An 18,583-nucleotide genomic window follows, 5' to 3' on the forward strand; every position below is an offset into this window, starting at 1 on the left:
ACTTCTGCCCTCTTTAGAACTTGGAGTCTTACCTAACAACATTAATGTGAGGTCTGTAATATTCCAGAGTGGCACAGAATGTGCAATTCAATTCCATCTGTCCTGAATATTACTGAGGAGAGCAAAGCTTCTTCTGGATGGTGAAAATTCCACTACTGAGAATATACCAAGACTGGCTGCAGTAATTACAATGAGCAAAATGATGTTTGTCCATGCAAACTGCCATATTTTTATATTGCTCCCTGTCCTCCAACAGAGAATTAGAAGTGAACATTTGCAGTAAGAAATTATATTTGTACATTGTCACTTGGGAATGGTTATCAGCCTTTAAACCACTATTATTGGTGTCAGTGGTAGAGTTTTGTGGATACTCTGTGGCCTTTAAAATCTTTCCCTGCAACAAGGAAGACACTTCTATTCAAAATGGCCACTGAGATCATACTTAGACTAGAATGAGAATCAGGATTTCTTTTTCACAATTATCTGCCTCCCTTTGCTTAATTTAAAAAAAAAAACAAGCAATTTTAATTTGATTGATTTCTGGGGTTCTGAGGCAATATTAGGAAGTGGGTGGTTTGCTCTTAGAGAATGCCCACTTCTAATTTCAGCCCTGACTTTCAACTCTCCTTCTTGCTTATCCCTCTATTTTGACACTTAGATAGCAACTCATTAGGGCTTCCCAGGTGCCTCAGGAGGTAATGAATCCACCTGCAATGCAGGAGACGCAGGCAGACACGGGTTTGATCCCCGGGTCAGGAAGATCCCCTGGAGGAGGGCAAGGCAACATACTCTAGATTTTTTGCCTGGAGAAACCTGTGGAAAGAGGAGCCTGGCAGGCTACAATCCACAGGGTCACAAAGAGTCAGACACGACTGGAGTGACTGAGCACACATGAGCAACCCATTATCACAAGGCTCATATCTTTTCCTATTTTCATCTCCTCCTCTCATTAATTGTAGAGCCATTTCCTAATCTCATGAAAGATCACACATACGAATTACAAAATCCAGATTGTCTTTATAATGCTTCTGTCTTATAACAGTAACCTCCACCTGGTCCTTTCAAATACAGAACTGCTTCCTTTGTTTCATCCTTAGGAAACCAAGTTCAAACTATCAGAAAGGACTGTGAATCCCTACAGCTTGCCAAAGCCATCAAGGAGATGAAAGAATGACAAAACTAAAATATCTCTGGGATGATGCATACTGTATAGTTCTCATTATCTTCTGAAAGAATATTTGAAAATTTAAAAGACTCGATTTTTGCATTCAGGTTGCTTAAGAGACATAAGCTTGTGAAAAGATAGTTAGCAGTACAAGAGAATGCCTAAGGGACCAAGTGAATCACAGAGATTATATAAACCAGGGAGATCAGACAAGGGAGCCAGGGCATGGTCTTGGAGGACCTTCATCTTCCAAGCAACTGAAATTCACTTATGACCTATGTTTAGGGCAAAGGGAGGGATCTTTTTATGTCATTTGATAAAGATCACAGAAGAGTATAGAATTAGAATCTTTCCATTTTTCTGCCAATCTAGTTCAATCTAGTTGAACATGCCTCGTGTTTAATTCATAAAATAAAATCTCTCTGATTTTTAGTATGATGCATAGGTGTGATTCATGAGCAAAGGAGCATAATCATATTTTCATGGGTGCTATCTCAAGGAGGTGAGGGGGATTCATTTCAGTTGAAATTGAAGAATTTAAGTCTGCAGTTCCCGTTGCTTGGAGGGGACACTTAGCCACAGGAGATGAGCCTATTAATTACAGCCAGAGAGGGATGTGACCCTCCGTAAAGGGAATTCGTTCCTCTCTACAGTCATGTCCTGTGAAGAAGCCACAGGATGCCATGGGAACACAGTGATCTTTAGGGTGTGATTCAGAAATGTGTAAGAAAATCTTCACTTGATCAGGGTTGCAAGAGCAGTTGGTACTAGCTGACTTTTGCCAACCTCCTCTAAGAGCTTCATTTGTCTGTTTTCCTCTATCATGCCATTGTGGCTACAGAGAGCAGTTACCTAAGCATGGGAGGTCACTTGTGGTCACCAGCAAAATATGACCATCTAAAGAGGTGAAAAAGCTTGAAACACTGATAACATTGCTGCTCAAACTGAGCTCTCAGGGGTGAATGAGATGAGGAAACTATGGTTAGATTCATGCATATGTTTCTATGTATGTTTTCACATCTATGGAAAATTCACAGACAAATATATTTAAAGATTGCTAACACCACCTGTTTCTAGAATATATGTATATGTATATATTGATAGGAAAGGATTCTGAGTTAGAGACTTTTTAAAAAAATTGTGCATTTTATACTATATGGCAATCATATGTTGGTTCTAAAAAAAAAACTTAAATGTATGCTCAACTGATTCCAAAGTAATTATTCCTGACATATTTTAGTCTAAGTTAATGTATTTTGATGCTAACTAGACTATGTTGCAATATCTAATGCCATATAATGGAGTAAGAAATGGCAACCCACTCCAGTATTCATGCCTGGAAAATTCCATGGACAGAAGAGCCTGGCAGGCTACAGTCCATGGGGTCACAAAGAGTTGGACATGACTGAGCAACTGAGAAATGCCACATAAATATTTGCTAGATTCATTAAGGCCAAAATAAGAGTACTAAGGAAGATGCAGAAGAAGCTAAATAGCTAGGCTTCTAGCATCAAAACAGACCAAACACATATGTGATATATTTTGTATTCCTTTCCACTTTGCTTTAAAATAAAATCTCAATCCAGAGTTTCTTCTGACTCCTGACGGTCTAACAGGCATCACCGCATCTTCAGTTTCCTGACACTGCCCACAGCCCACGTCTTCTGTTTCTGGCCTGGCCTTATATAGCATGATGCGCCAGAATGATCACACTGCAAAGTCTGCACACTACCCCTTCCCCATGACATGACTTGCCTGGCCTCTGGCAAATGCCCAAGGAGAAGATGAGGGTCCCTCTGACATGTCATAACCCCCTTTTCTGCAGATACACATAATGTCCATTGACTCCTCTGCTGTTTCTTCCTGACCGTCTCATCCCACTGCAACTAGACCACCTCCTGTAAAACTTGACCAGGAGATAAATCCATGTTCTCAAACAGCTTATAATGAAGTTTTCCTATGATAAAACTGATAGACTACAGAGAGATAGGGAGGCACACCAGAAAGGGCACTGGCTTCCCAATCAAATCAAGTTGGTTTATATCCTTGCTTCCTCCTCTTTCTAGGTGTAGACATGTGGGGACAAATTAACTTCTTGACTCTAGTTTTCTTAGAAATGAAATTGACAAAACTCTATGGCCAATTGGAAAGTTGGCCCAAGAAATGCAGTACAGATTTGCTTTTTTGTTTTCTGAAAGGATGAGATCATATTTTGCAACTTATTGTCCTTCAACAACTTCTTACTGTGCTTTGATTAAAAATAAAAATGAAACCTTGCACAAAGTCCAGTCACTGCCATCTCCCTGCTCCTCTGACCTCACTCAGGGCACTCTTCAATCATCAGTTCAGTTCAGTTCAGTCTCTCAGTCGTGTCTGACTCTTTGCGACCCCATGAATTGTAGCACGCCAGGCTCCCTGTCCATCACCAACTCCCAGAACTCACTCAAACTCACGTCCATCATACTCGTGCTCTAATTACCAGTCTTTGGATTCCTTTATCTTTCCCTTTGCTCTTCCCATGGCTGACTATATCTCATTCTTCCAATCTCAGTTTTAATAGCACCAAAGTGTTGGTTCTGTCTAAATAATTCATTTCCATCATTTACATAACTGTACCCCTTTGTTTGTTTGCTTACATTTACAAAATTTTAATTTATTTATGAACTAACTTTTGTTTTCTATCGTTCTCTATCTTCCCAATCAGACTATAAGAAACTTAAAGGTCTTTCTTTCCCACCACCCCCCACCCCCAGAAAAACATACTCGGCATTGAGCAAAAGGTTTATCTCATAGTTGCCATTCATTAAAGACTTACTGGGTGGATCAATGTATGATAGAAACTTTAAAAGAGGATTACAGTAATAAATTTAAGCAATATATGGATAAGCCCAACTGATGGATAATCTAATAATGACGTTTCAGTTATCTGTGGACAAGGTTGTGAAATAGGAGCAAAGAAAAGTGAAAAGTATAGAGAGATGCTAAAAAAAAGACGTCAGTATTAGGGAATTTTGCTGCCTATAAGTCCTATAATTTCTCCAGAATAAGGAGTGAATCTTCCACCACTTGTTATTCACCTAATGTAGAACCCAAATATTATGATTAAAATGGTATCTCATTATATTCTTAAGGAAGAAAAAAATGATGGATATGCTTTCATAGAAGTATAAATATAAATGAATTTTCAGATTGAAGAAATTAGGGAAGGCATTTAAACCTGTTCTCATCATTTTTAGATAAATAAACAGACCTAGAGAACATTACTTAAATAAATCCATCCAGAAAATTAATTTAAAAAATAGCACAAGGATCCAGCTATCTTAACTTCTAGTCCAAGGGTTCTTTTTTTTTTTTTTTTTTTTTTGGTGCATCACAGCAGCTTATACAAATTATGTTGTTTGATTTCAGATTTTGTTATAATATTTGCAATAAAATTAATCTGACTTAGAGGCTTTATAAGTAGCTGAGGAGAGAGAGATGTGAAAAACAAGAGAGAAAGGGAAAGATATACTCAACTGAATGCAGAGTTCCAGAGAATAGCAAGGAGAGATAAGAAGGCCTTTTTAAATGAACAGTGCAAGGATGTAGAGGAAACAATAGAGTGGGGAAGATGAGATCTCTTTAAGAAAATTGGAGATCAAGGGAACATTTCATGCAAGGATGGTCACAATAAATGACAAAAGTAGTAAGGATCTAACAGAAGCAGAAGAGATTAAGAAGAGGTGGCAAGAATACACAGAAAAATTATACAAAAAAGATCTTAATGACTCCGATAACCATGATGGTGTGGTCATTCACTTAGAGCCAGACATCCTGGAGTTTGAAGTTAAGTGGGCCTTAGGAAGCATTGCTACGAAAAAAGCTAGTGGAGATGATGGAATTCTAGCTGAGTTATTTCAAATCTTAAAAGATAATGCTGTTATATGCCAGCATATTTGGAAATATCAGCAGTGGCCACAGGACTAGAAATGGTCAGTTTTAATTCCAATTTCAAAGAAGGGAAGTGCTGAGCAATGCTCAAACCACCAGATTGCTGTACTTATTTCACCTGCAAGTAAGGTTATGCTCAAAATCCTTTAAGCTAGTTTCAGCTGTATATGAACTAAAAACTTCCAGATGTACAAGCTGGGTTTTGAAAAAGACAGAGGAACCAGAGATTAAATTGCCAACGTTTACTGGATCATAGAGAAAGCAAGAGAATTCCAGAAAAACATCTGCTTCATTGACTATGCTAAGGCCTTTGATTCTGTGGATCACAAAAAACTGTACAAAATTTTTAAAGAGATGGAAATACCAGATCAATTTGCCCATCTCTTGAGAAACCTGTATGTGGGTGAAGAGGCAAGAGTTAGAACCTTGGTGGAACCACTGACTGGTACAAATTTGAGAAAGGAGTAAGACAAGGCAGTGCATTGTCGCCTTGTTCATTTAACTTATATGCAGAGTACATCATCGAAATGCTGAGCTGGATAAATCACAAGCTGGAATCAAGATGGCTGGGAGAAATATCAACAACCTCAGATATGCAGATGATACCACTCTAATGACAGAAAGCAAAGAGGAACTAAAGAGCCTCTTGATGAAGGTGAAAGAGGAGAGTGAAAAAACTGCTTAAAACTCAACATTCAAAATCTAAGTTCATGGCATCTGATCCCATCACTTCATGGCAAATAGATGAGGAAACAATAGACACAGTGGCATATGTATTTCCTTGGGCTCCAAAATCATTGCAGATGTTGACTGCTGCCATGAAATTAAAAGACACTTGTTCCTTGGAAGAACAGCTATGCCAAACCTAGACAGTGTATTAAAAAGCAGAGACATCACTTTACCAATAAAGGTCCATCCAGTCAGAGCTATGTTTTTTCCAGTAGTCACGTATGGATACGAGAGTTGAATCATAAAGAAAGCTGAGTGCTGAAGAATTGATGCTTTCGAACTGTGGTTCTGGAGAAGACTCTTGAGAGTCCCTTGGACTGCAAGGAGATCCAACCAGTCAATCCTAAAGGAAATCAACTGTGAATATTCTTTGGAAGGACTGATGCTGAAGCTGAAGTCACCTGATGCAAAGAGCTGACTCATCAGAAAAGACCCAGCTGTTGGGTAAGAGTGATGGCAGGAGGAGAAGGGGATGACAGAGGATGAGATGGTTGGATGGCATCACTGACTCAATGGACATGAGTTTGAGCAAACTCTGGGAGATGGTGAAAGACAGGGAAGCATGGCGTGCTGCAGGTCATGGGGTGGCAAAGAGTCGGACACAGCTTACTGACTGAACAACAACAAATATTTATTTTAATCCCCCTTATCACATTCTTTCTTCATCTTTTTACTTACTATGCATGTCTCTTTCATTCACTTCACATATGAAATCTATATTGGGTAAAATTGAAAACGAACAAAAAAAAAATATTTTCCACTATAATGTGCTGCTGACAGAACAGGATTGGAAGCCGAAATCAAAATGTGTTATGAACAATTACAGTGTTGGAAAATGATATCTCATTAATGGGCCATGATTCACCAAAATAAACAGAATTTTTTATTTGTTTGTTTTAATTGAATGAAAGGAGCCTCATTACTTCCTGAATGGATCTTCCTTTTGACAACTGTAATTCAGTACTAAAACATCATTAATTTTTTGTGTTGACCTTTTGTGAAGAAGTTCTAAAAATCAAGGAATCAATTGTCTATCCTAGGAACATTTCATTTCTATGGAAAGCAAAATAATAAAATACAGTACAAAACATTTAATACTTACTTCAGCAAAAGTTCCTATAATTTGGTTTCTTCCATTAAATTAAAAAACTGTCTTTACATCTAAAGTCTGAATAAAGGACTCCTAATATAAAAAGTATTGAACAGCCAATTTCTTGTAACAGCCAAGTACTTATACAACCAATTTCAAAAGAAATGTATGGCGCTTACACTTTGCTGGCAAAAAAGAATATTTCAGCTAACTCAAATTGTATTAATATCTTATTGAAAGGGGGCAATTGACAGTTGGATGGAAATCCTCCCAAAGGTCAATGCTTGACTCTAACATGCAAGCCTCAAGAATCTCTGTGGTTGAAGTTCTGGTTTTCTTTCTGAATGATAGTATCTCTAGCTCATTTTTCTACTCTTTGTTTTTTTTTTATTCAGTTCCAGTCTCCCACAACTTAAAGCAACACTAACAGCAACTCAACCAGGCATTAATGAGTTTGCTCCTCCCATGTGCTGATACCGGGTACCTAGGAGACCACACAAAGCCGTAGAAGGGATGCTAGGAGAAGGAGATGACATCTCATAGAGGAGTTGGTCTACTTTCTGTCCTTCCACAACCTTCATCACCAGAGACAGTACCATTATCTTTACCATCACCATCATTTTCACCATGATGATTTTGGGGCTTCAAATACTAGCAGGTTACTTAATCTCTTTGAAGTTAATAATATGAAAAATTTAAATGGACATTTAAGGTACCAAACTCCCATGGTTGTTTTGAATACAAAGTACCTACTACCCTGTCTGGCTTTACTACCACTGTTTATGAATTAGTTTATGCATTTGTGTACTAATTATTAGGTTAAAGCATTCTTACTCCCATTTAACTCTCTGACCAATCACTATGGGCTAAATACTTTGGTTACCATTTTAAAGGTGGGAATTCTTGAAGTACCATCTACCTTACCCAAGGTTTCATAGCTATTAACTGTTAGCACAAAAATTTAAACCTTGATCTGTGTGCTTCTAAAACCAGTTGTGGGTATAGATTATATTATTATGGAGTGTCTGCCATTTAACTTTACAGCATTCTCAGAACTATAAAAGAATACAGATAGTAAATCTGTCCAACTTTCTATGTTAAAGATGATTTTAGATCCAGGATATGGAGCTGATTGAATCCACTCAGCTTACATGTCTTCCCAAAGAGATATTTGGTCTTTTCTTATTAAGAAGTTCCTGAATCATATAATGTCTTGTCACTTATGAGGCAAATAACTGAAGATCAGAATTTTATATCTTAGGTATAGAATATAAAGCCCAAACACTTTATGCCACACTCAACTCTAACACTGGGCCTTGCCCTTGCACATTAACAAGGTAAACATTTTTAAAAAAGAAATCTGACCTTATAGATACTTAGATATTAAGAAATTCATATCCACCTCCTTCAAATGTCCATTAGCATCAATCTTGTGACTCTAAACCCCTAAAATGTATCCAAATTCATTCAGCAAGTGGTAAAACCTAATCTTCTTGTGGTTTATTAGAAGAAATAATCAAGAATTACATTAGGATTTGGAATCCTTAACAAACTCTGAAGGAAATATGTCAACATAAGTGGTTTTAGAAGGATATTGTCCCATGTAGTTTTATCACTTTAGGTACTAAGAAGAGGTCCATACATTGCCATACTTGCCATATTTCTGAAAATATTATTAGAATCAATTTATTGCAATTTTAGGGAAACTTAATCATTTATAAGAATAAAATATAAATAGAAAATAAATCAGAGAATTAATCATAATATCAGCCAAAAGCAAAACTTCTTAAAAAATATAGGGAGATGGGTAAAATTAAAGAAATGTCTAATTCAATCTTAGAATCTGAAGGATTTGTGATTCTATCATTCTTAAAGTCCCCTGTGAGCCAAAAAATTCTGTGACTTTTGACAGTGACAATATACTAGAGAATGCTAAAAGACATTGACTAACTTAATTCCTAGAATATGTCTTAAAGATATGTGTCAAGTTGTTTGCAGAGATTAAGAGGTCAAAGCTTTTTTTCTTCTTCTTTTTTGTTTTTCCCAATCCTGAGCCACAAGAGAATCAGCAAAAATACACATTCACCTTTAAGGAAAGAAATACACTTTACTGTCAGATTCCAGGGTTGGTAAATTCACCTGCAAAAGTGATTCTGCAGAAACTAACAATAAAAAACTGGCCCCTACACTCAACTGTATTAGGGAAGTTTTATTACAGAAGAGTTCATACAGTCATTGCTTCACTGATCTCCAGTAGCATATTGGACACCGCCGCTTAGCTTTCTGCCATAAGGGTGGTGTCATCTGCATATGTGAGGTTATTGATATTTCTCCTGGCAATCTTGATTCCAGCTTGTGCTTCTTCCAGCCCAGCATTTCTCATGATGTACTCTGTTATAAGTTCAATAGGCAGGGTGATAATAGAAGCCTTGAGGTACTCCTTTCCCAATTGGTAACCAGTCTGTTTTTCTATGTCTGGTTCTAACTGTTACTTCTTGACCTGTATACAGATTTTTTAAGAGGCAGGTAAGATGCTCTGGTATTCCCATCTCTTGAAGAATTTTCCACAATTTGTTGTGATTCACACAGTCCAAGGCTTTGGCATAGTCATAAAGTGGAAGAAGATGTTTTTCTGGAATTCTCTTGCCATCACTTCATGGCAAATAGATGAAGAAACAATGGAAACAGTGACAGACTTTTTCTCTTGAGCTCCAAAATCACTGCAGATTGTGACTGTAGCCATTAAATTAAAAGACATTTGCTCCTTGGAAGAAAAGTTATAACCAACCTAGAGAACATATTAAAAAGCAAGACATTACTTTACTTTGCCGACAAAGGTCTGTCTACTCAAAGTATAGTTTTTCCAGTAGTCATGTACAGATATGAAAATTAGACCATAAAAAAAGCTGAGCACCAAAGAATTGATGCTTTTGAACGGTGGTGTTGGGGAAATGCGATCCAACCAGATAATCCTAAAGGAAATCAGTCCTGAATATTCATTGGAAGGACTGATGCTGAAGCTGAAACTCTAATACTTTGACCACCTGATGTGAAGAACTGACTCATTGGAAAAGACCCTGCTGCTGGGAAAGATTGAAGGCAGAAGAAGGGTATGACAGAGGATGAGATGGTTAGATGGCATCACTGACTCAATGGACATGAATTTGAGCAAGCTTCACCATTGACAGGGAAGCCTGGTGTGCTGTAGTTCATGGGGTTGGAAAGAGTCAGATGTGACTAAGCATGTGAACTGAACTGAAACAGCCGTGAAATGGATTTTTCTGCTGACTCTTCTGGCTAATAAAATTAAGTCATAGCAAAGAACTCTGATAGGTTGTTCATACAATCTTAAGAGGGATAAAACAACATAACACATTTTGTCCTAAGCAATTAGAGAAAGAGAGAGGAGCCAAGAGTATATATTAATACATTTGGAAAGCTGAGCATTGACGTGTCAAAATAACATAATCAATTCTTTGTCACTCCAATTGAATGAATATACAGAAATATATGTGCATTTCCCACCCCTCCAATACACACATCATCATTCCAGTTATTTATTTATTTATTTTTTAACATACCAGGATTCAAGTCCTTCTAGATTCTGCAATGTTACCCTAGCAATCCCCTGGATGACTGAATTTCAGCAATTTACGTGCTTCCCTTGAAGACAATGCAGGTATCTTAAATTGTAACTGGATCCAAGTCCTACATTCTGTGCTATTTTCTCATGACCCATTTAGGATAGTGGAGTAGACACATACCTCACTAACTTTTCTATTTATGCAAAACCAGCAGTCACCCTCTTATAGGAGTCCACATTAATCTAAGATTTTATACTTGGCACAGGGTAAATATGGCCTCCTAAACTTAGCAATACTATTATTCTATGCCTTAAAATCTGAATTTTTAGTGTATCCCCTAATGCAGATTTTTTCAAAGAGATTTTGTTGGTAAAGTAATGTGGGTTGTGTTATCTAATCACAGTTTAGAATGATCTAATTATCACTCTTTTAGAAAATTCATTGACTACAAAATCAAATAAGATTTTTGGCTCTTCATTACAAGCTACAGTTTTATTAGCTTTCATGCTAGCTAAAGATAGATTTTCAACTGAAATAAAGAAAGCTTGTCCTACCTAGGAATATATGATCTTTATAGTTTAGAATTCCACCTGTCCTTGTTACTCCCAGATAGAGTTGCCATATTTTATTCCTGACTACACATTTTGGTAAAGCAGAAAGAAACTAAAGTCATAAAGGAACATTATCACTTCACAAAGAGGGGATAAGCAGCAGGAAGATGAAATTCAAACCAGTCAAGATCCTGCTTCCATGATAATGTATCTCTCTAGCTTTGAAATCACCTCAGAATAGCTACAATACTGAGTAGTTTTGAAAGACATCTTTGAGGCATCATTGAGACTTTTTAAATAGAAAGCATCTAGTAGAGTTAAACTCCTAAGAAATAAGACTTTGCATCTGAACAGTATTCGTTCTCATTTCTAAAGGGATGCAAGACATGGCAAGTATGATATCTTGAAATAATTTTTCTACTTCACATTCATTAGAATCTTCTAATTAAGGCTTAGTTTCCTAAGTATCTAAAGCAAGTGCCTTTGTCAAAAGCTACCAATGGCTCTTCATTCCATCAGTTTTCTCTAGGATAAGTTAAGTGATGATTAGAGATATAAATTAGTGCTTCTAAGAGAAAGAATGACTAGCAAGTAGATGAGCAGACTAACAGACTGGGCAAATCAAGGGCTCCATGGAAGCTAAGAAAGCCATCATTTGCCACCATGGGAACCTAATGATCTTTACTAGTGATGGTTAGAATTCTTAGAGTAAAGAGAAAGTGCAGTAACTTGTTTATCCAGTATTGGAACGTTCTAATACCTGGATCTGCAATTTTCTGTTCCACTCTCTGATGGTTGCTTGCCCACTGAGTAGTTATACATGGTTATCTTTGAGTGAACACCATTCATTTTTAACCTGTGTCTCTTTGTAATGATCTCATACAAAACCCATCATAATTATGAAGTGTTACAACGTGTGAGTACAGAGTAGACTGTTCCCTCCCTCACATGCTCCTGCATATCAGCAGTGAGGCTCCAGGGTGCAAATATCATACTACATTAGACCATATCAGCATCAAGAAGGGGATGCAAAGTGATTCTTCAGTTCAGTCGCTCAGTCATGTCCGACTCTTTGCAACCCCATGGACTGCAGCACGCCAGGCTTCCCTGTCCATCAACAACTCCAGAGCTTGCTCAAACTCATGTCCATCGAGTCAGTGATGCCATCCAACCATCTCATCCTCTGTTGTCCCTTTCTCCTCCTGCCTTCAGTCTTTCCCAGCATCACATTTTCTATTCTGCAGTGCTTTCTGAATCTACAATTTGTGAAAGATGGAGGGAGTCAAGGTCTTTAGGTCAACTATGGCTTATTATATTTTTTGACAAGAACTCACAAAGCCTAAAACACTGTTTGATTGTAGTTTTCCACATAGGAAAAGGTACATTGGGTTTCCTTGATGGCTTAGACCGTAAAGAATCCGCCTGCAATGCAGGAGACCTGGATTCTATCGCGGGGTTGGGAAGGTCCCCTGGAGGAGGGCATGACAATCCACTCCAGTACTATTGCCCAAAGAATCCCTGTGGACAGAGGAGCCTGGTTACAGTCCATGAGGACTCAAAGAGTTGGGCACAACTGAGCAACTAAACACAGAACACAGTACACAAATAAAAGTACATTAGGGACAGCTTCAGGTAGCAAATCAATATGTACTTCTTTTTTTTACACTAAACAAATAAAGATTTGTATTAAGCTTTTTTATTGTAAGCTGCATTCAATAGCATCCAAATAAAACACATCACATAAGCCATCTACACTGAGTCAAACACAACAGCAGTTCATTCTTGAACAATCCATGAGTCAGGGCAAAATTCCCTTCAACTTACAGAAAGATCCTACTCAGGTCTTGCAGGCAGAGATTGGATGTATCATTTCTGATCACTAATGTGTGATGAAGAGTATCATGAGAATTACATGAAAATGAGTAAGAAGTGATTCTGATTTCAAAGTACATTATTTGGAAACATTAACAAAAACATCAAAATAATATAAGTATACTTGATTCTAGTAAATTCTTGATGGGAAAGCTCTCAAGAACAAGCGATTTGTTTCCTGCTACAGTATTCAGTTCAGTTCAGTTCAGTCGCTCAGTCATGTCCAACTCTTTGTGACCCCATGAACCGCAGCTCGCCAGGCCTCCCTGTCAATCACCAGCTCCCGGAGTTCACTCAAACTTGTGTCCATCGAGTCAGTGATGCCATCCAGCCATCTGATTCTCTGTTGTCCCCTTTTCCTCCTGCCCCCAATCCCTCCCAGCTTCAGAGTCTTTTCCAATGAGTCAACTCTTCGCATGAGGTGACCAAAGTATTGGAGTTTCAGCTTTAGCATCAGTCCTTCCAATGAACACCCAGGACTGATCTCCTTTAGAAAGGACTGGTTGGATCTCCTTGCAGTCCAAGGGAATCTCAAGAGTCTTCTCCAAAACCACAATTCAAGAGCATCAATTCTTCAGTGCTCAGCTTTCTTCACAGTCCAACTCTCACAATCATACATGACCACTGGAGAAACGATAGCCTTGACTAGACAGACCTTTGTTGCCAAAGTAATGTCTCTGCTTTTGAATATGCTATCTAGGTTGGTTATAACTTTCTTTCCAAGGAGTAAGCATCTTTTAATTTCATGGCTGCAATCACCATCTGCAGTGATTTTGGAGCCCCCCCAAAATTAAGTCTGACACTGTTTCCACTGTTTCCCCATCTATTTCCCATCAAGTGACGGGGCCAGATTCCACGATCTTAGTTTTCTGAATGTTGAGCTTTAAGCCAACTTTTTCACTCTCCTCTTTCACTTTCATCAAGAGGCTTTTTAGTTCCTCTTCACTTTCTGCCATAAGGGTGGTATCATCTGCATATCTGAGGTTATTGATATTTCTCCTGGCAATCTTGATTCCAGCTTGTGCTTCTTCCAGCCCAGCATTTCTCATGATGTACTTTGCATATAAGTTAAATAAGCAGGGTGACAATATATAGCCTTGACATACTCCTTTTCCTGTTTGGAACCACTCTGTTGTTCCATGTCCAGTTCTAACTGTTTCTTCCTGACCTGCATATAGGTTTCCCAAGAGACAGGTCAGGTGGTCTGGTATTCCCATCTCTTTCAGAATTTTTCACAGTTTATTGTGATCCACATAGTCAAAGGCTTTGGCATAGTTAATAAAGCAGAAATAGATGTTTTTCTGGAACTCTCTTGCTTTTTCGATGATCCAGTGGATGCTGGCAATTTGATCTCTGGTTCTTCTGCCTTTTCTAAACCCAGCTTGAACATCTGGAAGTTCACGGTTCACATATTGCTGAAGCCTGGCTTGGAGAATTTTGAGCATTACTTTACTGGCATGTAAGATGTATATTAGCAAAATATAAAAATGTATTTCTTATTGATATTAACAGCCTAAAAATTATGTCAACAAAAAAAGCTTACATTTAATGACTGTTTATTTGGACTGCTGCTGCTGCTGCTAAGTCACTTCAGTTGTGTCAGACTCTGTGCGACCCCATAGATGGCAGCCCACCAGGCTCCCCAATCCCTGGGATTCTCCAGGCAAGAACACTGGAGTGGGTTTCCATTTCCTTCTCCAATGCATGAAAGTGAAAAGTGAAATTGAAGTCGCTCTGTCTTGTCTGACTCTTAGCAACCCCATGCACTGCAGCCTACCAGGCTCCTCCACCCCTGGGATTTTCCAGGCAAGAGTACTTTACTTTACTAGTATTTTACTAAGCACTCTACATATGTAATCTCATTTAATTCTCAAAACAATTACTCTGTGACCCCTCTATATTAGTTTCCTGTTAGTCTTATAACAGATTATCACAAACTATTGGCTTCATACAACACACTTTATTATTGTACAGTTCTTGGGGTTACAGGTTCAAAATGAATCTCATTAGGCTTAAGTCAAGGTGTTAGCAGCGCTGCAGTCCTTTATGGAAGTTCTCAGGGAGAAGTAATTCCCCCTATTGCAGCTCCTAGAGCCATCTTGACTTGTGGCCTCCTTCCAGATGGCCTGCTGTATTTATAAGTTTTGGAATTAAGACCTGTACCTATTTGGAGTGTCATTACTCTGTCTACCACATTTTCCAATCTCAGTGAAAATGAAAATTTCACATAAAAAATGATGGAAGGGACATGGAGAAAGGGAACTCTCCTTCACTGTTGGTGGGCTATTGGTGGGAATGTAAATTAGTATGACCACTAAAAAGAACAGTATGGAATTTCCTTAAAAAAAACAAAATTAGAACTACCATATGATTCAACAGTCCCATTCCTGGCTGTGTATCTAGAGAAAACCATAATTTGAAAAGACACATGCGCCCCAAATTTCATCACAGCACTATTTACAATAACCAGGACATGGAAGCAATCTAAATATCCATTGACAGAAATGTATATATAGATAGATAGATAGATAGATGGATACACCCACACACACAAAACACACAATGGGATATCATTCATCCATAAAAGAGAACAAAATCATGTCATTTTCGGCAACATGGATGGACCTAAAGATTGTCTTATGAAGTGAAATAGGTCAGACAAGATGGTTGGATGGCATCACCGACTTGATGGACAGAAGTTTGAGCAAGCTCTAGGAGTTATGATGGGCAGGGAAGTCTGGCATGCTGTAGTCCATGGGGTCACAAAGAGTCAAGTATGACTGAGTGAATGAACTGAAGTCAGACAAAGACAAATATATAATATCATTCATATGCAGACTCTAATTTTAAAAAATGATACAGATTGACTTATTTATGAAACAGACTCATAGATTTCAAAAGCAAATTTATAATTACCAAAGGAGAAATGGGATGGAGAGGGATAAATTTGGAGCTTGGGATTAACATACACATACTATTGTATATAAAATAGATAACTAACAGGACCTATTCCAATACATTGGCCATCTGATGCGAAGAACTGACTCACTGGAAAAGACCCTGATGCTGGGAAACACTGAAAGTAGAAGGAGAAGGCGATGACAGAGGATGAGATGGTTGGATGGCATCACCGATTCGATGGATATGAGTTTGAGCAAGCTCCTGGAGATGGACAGGGAAGCCTGGTGTGCTGCAGTCCTGGGGTCGCAAAGAATCTAACATGACTGAGTGAATCTTCTGAACTGAACTCTATAGCACAGAGAGCTCTACTCAACATTCTGTAATAATCTTAATAGATAAAAATTCTGATAAAGAATGAATATATGTACATGTATAACTGAATCACTTTATTGAACACTTGGAACTAACACAACATTATAAACCAATTATACTCCAATAAAATAAATAAAATTATTGAGAGAACTGAATTATCATGAAACAACTAAACAACTTCCCAAAGGAACAGACAGTAGATCACCGTTTAGACCATGTAGGCTGAAAGAATTCATCCTAGAAGGCGCTATTTCTAAATATATATTTTTACTGAGAGTTTTCCACAATTCTTCATCAGGGAGAAAATGTATATTTAGTTAAGAAATACAATGAATATCACTTATTATTGTACATAATTTTGCTGACTTTAACCTCATTTAAATATGTAGCTCTCATTCCATTGTATGGGTTGAATTATTCTCAATTAAACTTACTGTTGCTCCTGCAAGAAAAGTTTAATTCAGGATATTTCAAACATTGGTGCCATTAATCAAAATAAATGATGATTTTAAACATGTTTCAGTTATGTAATTTAAAAAGACAATATACACAGATAGTATAAAACTCAAAATTTCAGAGTGGTATAAACTGAAAAGTAAGTATCCTTTAATACCCTGAACTATTTATATAGTTCATATCCCAGAAGCAGTGTTTTTTAATATGTCCTTCTACAAATAATTATATGTTTACGTGTGTGTATTTTTTAATTTAAAATGTTTTTCTATTTTCTATTGCAAAATGGGTCAGAACTATTATATTTTGTGGTTGTTTTGTATATATCTGTATGTATACTGTCTACAGGAGAAGGTGATGGCATCCCACTCCAGTACTCTTGCCTAGAAAATCCCATCTTTGGAGGAGCCTGGTAGGCTGCAGTCCATGGGGACGTGAAGAGTCGGACACGACTGAGCGACTTCACTTTCACTTTTCACTTCCATGCATTGGAGAAGGAAATGGCAACCCAATCCAGTGTTCTTGCCTGGAGAATCCCAGGGACGAGGGAGCCTGGTAGGCTGCCATCTATGGGGTCACACAGAGTTGGACACGACTGAAGTGACTTAGCAGCAGCATACTGTCTACATATCAACTTTAAATAATTAAGTTACTGAATTATCATTTGCAAGAGTTTTGCAGTTGATTTTTTTTTTGGAGTTTCTACATCAACAATCATCATTTGTAGAAAGTGGTTATTTTTTCGTTTCTTTTCAAATTTTGTAATTCATACATCTTTCTCTAATTTTGTTGGCTAATATTCTAATGTTATGTTAAATACTATTGGTGATAAAGGGCATATTGGCTTAATCCTGGCTCTAATATTTTAATAAGGATGTTTCTAATGAGTTCTACAAAGCATGATGCCATCCTTAATTGATGCAGCAGCACTATTTACGTATAAGAAGGAACAAGCAAATTTTCTCCTTTTCAGACACATAATCAACAGATGTGTGATAAGCAGATAGGTGCTTTGTATAAATAAGTTCTAAGATCTCATGGCCCAGATCAGTTGTCCTCAAGGAAAGACAGGCTATTTGGGCCCTTGTCCTGGGACTCAGGAATGGAGACAGGGTTCCAGCTAGTGACATGTTGATGGATACAGGACAAAAGCCCCAGGCTAAGAGGCCATCTGGCTTTTTCCAAAGGCAACATACTGTCAGAGCAGGAGAGCAAGGATAGGTCAGGGATCCTGGCTTAAACATCATACACCTTATGATTATCAATAAAATATCAATATAGAATAAATAATTATTTATTAGCATAAGGATGAACAATGTAGTTATAGAAGTTATCCTTTAATTTCCTTTGCTCATGTTAATATCCCTTTTTATTTCTTATTTTGAGTATATTTCACTTCCATTTTTTTTTTAGCAAGGTTAGCTAATGGTTTATCATATTCACAATTTTCCTTCAAAAGACCAACATTTGAATTTCGTGTTTTGATACATTAATATGTGTGAAGCAGCACTTCTTTACAGTTTTGCAGTATCTAGGTCTATTGGTAAACAAGATTAAAAATTATGGTCCTTTCTTCTGAAAAATATACAAGCTCACATATTCTTTGAAAGTTGCATGCAGACTGTAGGAAGTTTATTTACCATGATATTTATTCATAGACTTTTCAATTAGAAGTCCTATTCTCAAGTGTTATCAAATAGCATATTTGTTGAGTTTGCAGGGTAAAGTTCAGCTCAGTATGTTTTAGAATTGGAGACCCTATTAACAGTTTTAGATTGCTTCACTATTGCTTCTAATAGCACTACTACCGCTTCTGTGACAAAAGACTTTCATTGCAGTTATTCTGTTCCAGGCACCAGGTAAGTTCCTTACTTATTATCACAGATATCCTGGGAGACAGGTACTATTATCATCACCATTTTACAGACAATAAAAC

Source organism: Bubalus kerabau, chromosome 15 (genome assembly GCF_029407905.1).
Source record: "Bubalus kerabau isolate K-KA32 ecotype Philippines breed swamp buffalo chromosome 15, PCC_UOA_SB_1v2, whole genome shotgun sequence".
Classification (NCBI taxonomy): domain Eukaryota; kingdom Metazoa; phylum Chordata; class Mammalia; order Artiodactyla; family Bovidae; genus Bubalus; species Bubalus kerabau.